Source organism: Capricornis sumatraensis, chromosome 3 (assembly GCF_032405125.1).
Source record: "Capricornis sumatraensis isolate serow.1 chromosome 3, serow.2, whole genome shotgun sequence".
Taxonomy (NCBI): Eukaryota; Metazoa; Chordata; class Mammalia; order Artiodactyla; family Bovidae; genus Capricornis; species Capricornis sumatraensis.
Genome location: NC_091071.1, coordinates 87887346 through 87894290, shown reverse-complemented (window position 1 = coordinate 87894290; position 6945 = coordinate 87887346).

Below are 6945 nucleotides of genomic sequence, written 5' to 3'. Positions count from 1 at the left end.
TAGAATTTAACACTTAATTCTTTCCAGATAATTTCACATACGTGGGTTTTATCTTCCCAGGTACATTGTAAAAGCTTATATGTGTATAAAGCTTAACTCTAATAGCCATGTTTTATATATCTTTGTATCCTTCATAATGCTAAGAGCTGTGCTGGAAAGACAGTATAACATATAAATACTAATGATTGATTTTAGTATCTCCTCACCATCTACATCTTTATTAATAAACACATGTGAGAAAAATTCAGTTTATTAAGGATTCTGGATAGTTAAGTTCTAAAAATTGATCACATTTCTCCAAAAATTCCTACATTAGATATATAATAATTGATTAAATTTCTTTTGAAGTTACTGCCCAGCTTTACTTTCAATCTTCTGACTTTTTATCATTTTGACTTAATGACTAGCTTAGACTGCTCATAAACATAATGACCCATTCATTTACTTATCCATCTCAATAACTGATGCAGTTCATTGAATCCAGTGGTTCAGCTGGTGAGATTGATATTGAAAGAAAATGTAGCTGAAATAAGTGTAACAATCATTTAAGAGCCTTGTTTGTCTATTGCAGTGTTGTGACCCCTCAGAATAAAAAGGTTTCTGGGGAGCCCTCTCACTGGCCAGAGAGATACCTAAACAGGAATGGTTTGAGTACTTTATGCTCATTTCAGCCAGAATAGTTCTTCTGTTTCATTAACTGAGATTTCCCACTAAGTGTTATTTGAACAAAAGTCTTTTAGGCTAAAAATGGGTTTTAAAAACTACTGGTCAATTGTGTAAATATGACCAAAGTCTCTATAGTTCTCAGTTGCATCACACATGTGCTAAATACTAACTCAGACTCTGAAGAGAAGCCCCTGTTCTCAAGGGCACTGACAACCAGCTCCCCAGGATGCAATCACTTGTGTCCAGTGAGAGAAGATAAAAGGGCCACTTGAAAGGTTCTCTCTTATGCTCTTTTTCCAGCTTATATAGTTTTCTTTTCCATGGTTCTCAAGATACCCACATAAATAAGAATAACTAATTTTGGAGAGGTTTGCATTCATAAGTTGCAAAATATGGTTAATATTTAGAATTTGGTTAAGAGATCAAAAAATGTCACTCTGTGAAATTGGAGTTGCACTCTGACTCTGTCTTGCCCAATTACCCTGAGCCTAGCAGATACTGGGGTCCAGAGGTGCCAACTAGAGGTTGTTACAAGGCCTTCTCCCCTATGGGTCCAACGAGAGCCTTGAGATCAACACAGCATGCTGCATCTTTGGATCCTAGAAAGTGTGGGCTTTAAGGATCTTTGACCTTCCAGGGGAGGATCAGCCAGCTATGGTCCAGGAAATGGAGGAGGAACTGAATAATGGGATCATCCTCTCTACCTTGAGGTAGGAGAGAGAATAGCAGAGAAGTTTCATCCTGATGCCTTCAAAGAGGACTGACAACCTTCTGGTGGCTATAGCGCCAGCCTCCAGGCCCCTCTACCTCTCGTGACCCTCCTCACTTAAGGTGTCAGTCACACTAAAGTCCCCATAGTCTCAATGGGCCAATGAAGAAAAATTGCATTATCTAAGCAGGCTTAACACTAGAAAGAGGCAAACAAAGGGAACAGTATGAATAGGCCTCCAAAGAAATAGAGATGCTAGATGAGATGGAGAAGAACTTGAACAAAGCAATTATTAGAACTCAAGTTTTCAAGTAAAGCACAAATTAGACTTCCTAGAAAAAAGTGCGCCCCTAACCTCCATGATTTCCAAATAAAAAAATTCAGTATGGGATTTGTAGGAGAAGATGGCTATTTATATAATCAGGAAAGAGTGATACATGTATATTTTTCATTTGAAAAAGTATATACTATATGCTTGGCACAATGCTAAATGCTGGATATAAATGGCCATAAGGAAATCATGATTTTGTCTTCCTGGAGCCAAAAGACTCGAGAATGACAAAAGGGAAGGCCATTCTGAAAAAGTGACATGATAATGAGTGTGATTAAAATTTTAAATAGTATAAAGCTCATAAGAACAAGAAAAGGAAAATGAATGAGATAGTTCATCTCTATAAAGTTATCTGCTGAGATGAATTGTAAATATACCACTTATGCTGCCCAATTAAAGAACCAGGGAGTCTTCAAAATTCTACATGGAGAAGTAAAGTGTAAATGATACAGTGAAGGCCATGATACAATTAATGTTATTATGGACAAGGATATGTCATAATAGGAGTATGATCCATTGCAACTAACATTTTTTAACATACATAACTTGCCCTGTGCTAAGTGCTACACTTATTGTCTCATTCATTCTCTATAAAGTACCTTCTATACCTGCCCCATTTGATACATTAAAAACCCAAGGGGCAGGGTTGTTACTCAATTGCCCATTCACAAAACTAGTGAGTAGTTGAATCAGGATTCAAACACAGGTTTTACCTGCCTATAGTGAAATCTCTTCCACGCCCTGTAAGCAGCTCTTTACTGGAAACTGCCCTCAGCCAAAAGCCCCCTCTTCTTGTCATTTCAGCAGAGCTATAGCTATACAGTAATGCATTTTTAAACCAGGCACCCTCATGCTATTCGATTCATCTCTGGCCCAAGCACACCTTTCAGACCTTTTAATCACCCAATATCTTGCCTAACTTGTTGGTGCTTTTTGTAGATTAAATCAGCAGAAATGAAGAATGAGTAACCAGATGATCAAATCTCTTCACTAGCTTCCCTTCAAGTAATTGCCAGAACAAACTCAGCAACCAAACTGTGTGAATAGGATAAGATCTAGAGGAAGATCACAAGGAGTCAACAAGCCTGTACACAAGTCTGCACAGAGAAGGGGATGGTGATGACTCTGACCCCTATTTCAATGATTAACTGAGATTACTTCTCTGTTTCTCTTAAAAAAGCTTTCATGGCCAAGCGGAATCTCTGGAGGTGGCTTTGGGGGGAATGTGGATTCCATGTCCTCAGATTGCCAGCATTCTGATCAAAGGCACCTTTCCCTTCTACCATTTGTGAGTATGTAACTGATTTTGTAAGCAGTAAGCACTGGGAACCAATTTGTTGGGTAACATATCCTATTCTCCTCTAAACTGGAGTCTTGAGAATCAAAGATGTGTCCATTCTGTGTCTCTGCTGTGGTTCTGGGAGAAGGGTGATCTTCTGATGACAAGTCCTGTTTCTGAATAAAGAAGTATTCCTTGAGCCTACAAAGCAATTCATTAAGCAAATCGCTGTACTTTCCTGAAAATACTGCTTTTGCTCATTCAGTTCCTTTATCTTTAATGCTGGACTCTAAATCAATTCATTAGTTTCCAATCTATAATGTGATTTGTTAAGTGATCTTGGGCCTCACAACAGACTTTTCTGAAAGATGTAGTTTCCTTTATCAACCCTTAAATTGATCTCCTATGAATTTGGTTAATATGAATGATTTTCTCAGATCCAATCTTAACTTTTAAAATTAAATATATTTATATTCTGTTAAGTCAGTTCAGTTCAGTTGCTCAGTCGTGTCCGACTCTTTGCGACCCCATGAATTGCAGCACGCTAAGCCTCCCTGTCCATCACCAACTCCCGGAGTTCACTCAAACTCACGTCCATGGAGTCTGTGATGCCATCCAGCCATCTCACCCTCTGTCATCCCCTTCTCCTCCTGCCCCCAATCCCTCTCAGCATCAGGGGCTTTTCCAATTAGTTAGCTCTTCGCATGAGGTGGCCAAAGTATTGGAGTTTTGGCTTCAGCATCAGTCCTTCCAATGAACACCCAGGACTGATCTCCTTTAGGATGGACTGGTTGGATCTCCTTGCAGTCCAAGGGACTCTCAAGAGTCTTCTCCAACACCACAGTTCAAAAGCACCAATTCTTCGGCACTCAGCTTTCTTCACAGTCCAACTCTCACATCCATAGATGACCACTGGAAAAACTATAGCCATGACTAGATGGACCTTTGTTGAGCAAGTAATCTCTCTGCTTTTTAATATGCTATCTAGGTTGGTCACAACTTTCCTTCCAAGGGGTAAGTGTCTTTTAATTTCATGGCTGCAGTCACCATCTGCAGTGATTTTGGAGCCCTCCCCAAAAAAGTCTGACACTGTTTCCACTGTTTCCCCATCTATTTCCCATGAAGTGATGGGACCAGAGGCCATGATCTTTGTTTTCTGAATGTTGAGCTTTAAGCCAACTTTTGCACTCTCCTCTTTCACTTTCATCAAGAGCCCTTTTTAGTTCCTCTTCACTTTCTGCCATAAGGGTGGTGTCATCTGCATATCTGAGGTTACTGATATTTCTCCCAGCAATCTTAATTCCAGCTTGTGCTTCTTCCAGCTCAGCATTCCTCATGATGTATTCTGCATATAAATTAAATAAGCAGGGTGACAATACACAGCCTTGATATACTCCTTTTCCTATTTGGAACCAGTGTGTTTTTCCATGTCCAGTTCTAACTGTTGCTTCCTGACCTGCATATAGGTTTCTCAAGGGGCAGGTCAGGTGGTCTGGTATTCTCATCTCTTTCAGAATTTTCCACAGTTTATTGTGATCCACACAGTCAAAGGCTTTGGCATAGTCAATAAAGCAGAAATAGATGTTTTTCTGGAACTCTCTTGCTTTCTCCATGATCCAGCAGATGTTGGCAATTTGATCTCTGGTTTCTCTGCCTTTTCTAAAACCAGGTTGGACATCTGGAACTTCACGGTTTGCATATTGCTGAAGCCTGGCTTGGAGAATTTTGAGCATTACTTTATTAGCCTGTGAGATGAGTGCAATTATGCGGTAGTTTGAGCATTCTTTGGCATTGCCTTTCTTTGGGATTGGAATGAAAACTGACCTTTTCCAGTCCTCTGGCCATTGCTGAGTTTTCCAAATTTGCTGGCATATTGATTGAGTGCAGCACTTTCACAGCATCGTCTTTCAGAATTTGAAATAGCTCCACTGGAATTCCATCACCTCCACTAGCTTTGTTTGTAGTGATGCTTCCTAAGGCCCACTTGACTTCACATTTCGGAATGTCTGGCCCTAGGTGAGTGATCACACCATTGTGATTATCTGGGTCATGAAGATCTTTTTTGTACAGTACTTCTGTGTATTCTTGCCACCTCTTCTTAATATCTTATGCTTCTGTTAGGTCCATACCATTTCTGTCCTTTATTGTGCCCATCTTTGCATGAAATGTTACCTTGGTGTCTCTAATTTTCTTGAAGAAATCTCTAGTCTTTCCCATTCTGTTGTTTTCCTCTATTTCCTTGCATTGATCGCTGAGGAAAGCTTTCTTATCTCTCCTTGCTATTCTTTGGTACTCTGAATTCAGATGCTTATATCTTTCTTTTTCTCCTTTGCTTTTCACTTCTCTTCTTTTTACTGCTATCTGTAAGGCCTCGCCAGACAGCCATTTTGCTTTTTCGCATTTCTTTTCCATGGCAATGGTCTTGATCCCTGTCTCCTGGACAATGTCATGAACCTCTGTCCATAGTTCACCAGGCACTCTATCTATCAGATCTAGTCCCTCAAATCTATTTCTCACATCCACTGTATAATCATAAGGGATTTGATTTAGGTCATACCTGAATGGTCTAGTGGTTTTCCCTACTTTCTTCAACTTAAGTCTGAATTTGGGAATAAGGAGTTCATGATTGAGCCACAGTCAGCTCCTGGTCTTGATTTTGCTGATTGTATAGAGCTTCTCCATCTTTGGCTGCAAAGAATATAATCAATCTGATTTCGGTGTTGACCATCTGGTGATGTCCATGTGTAGAGTCTTATCTTGTATTGTTGCAAGAGGGTGTTTGCTATAATATTTATATTATATTTTATTTATTTTTTTAATTTTAAAGAGATGAAAGACAGTCCATGAAATGCAGTCCCATAGTTATCTCTTTGACTTTATTACATATTTATCTATAATAAAGCAGTTATCTTCCACAAGTGGGTATTTTCAGAAGAAATAGATAGGACCTATATTCAGCACCAGTACTATAAATGTTCTTTTTTTAAAACAAACATAATAAAGTAACGATGCATAAAAACATTAGTGAATTATGTATACTCCACTGAAAACTACACAATAGAGACATATAAGGCTTCTTTGCTATCCTCTTAGCTAAGTTTAAAATTTGCCTTCAAAATTTTGTTCTCTCAGGCCTCATCTAAGTTATTGCCTCAAGAAGAGGAAAGTTTACAGTAAAGCGAGGTTCATATAGTACTTTTTAAGGACTTTGTATGTTTGACTCTATTAGATGAATACTATTACTATTTTACAGGTAAGGAAATTGAAGTCCAGAAAGAACAATAGTTTGCCCAAGGTAACACAGCTAATTGGGGGCAAAATTGAGCTTTAAAACCAGACTGTTAGAGGTTCACTGCTATAGTCTTCTTCTTTTCTGCTTTTCATTCTACCAAGAAAATGCAAACCCTCTGGTTTCTGTCTTCCTCCAGGGAATTCCCTGAATTTTCTCCAGGGAACTTTTTCTCTCTCTGTTATTTAGAGAAAGCCCCTAATTCCCCATGCATGCACCTTAATGTCTCATTAAAATATATCTCTGTGTTAACAGTTCTACATCCAGTTCCCTAAGTAAAATGAACACAAATGAAGGTTTCTGTTGTGGAAAAGGGGCAGTGAGAGATACCAGAATATGCTGCCCAAAATATGCCTTTTTGGAGTATGGGTTATTTTGAACTAAAGGCCATAGAGAACCAGCAGACACAGCAGAGGCTCTAAAACTAGGGCACAGAGTTTCTTTTGTAAAGAAATATACATAGGATTAGTAAATAAGACTTCCATTTGTGGAAATGTCTCTCCCATACAGGAAGAGGAGGACTTTTACCAACTCTTTTATGAATGGAGAAAAGTGAAAGTGAAAGTCACTCAGTCGTGTCTGACTCTTTGGGAACCCACGGACTATACAGTCCATGGAATTCTCCAGGCCAGAATACTGGAGTGGGTAACCTTGCCTTCTACAGGGGATCT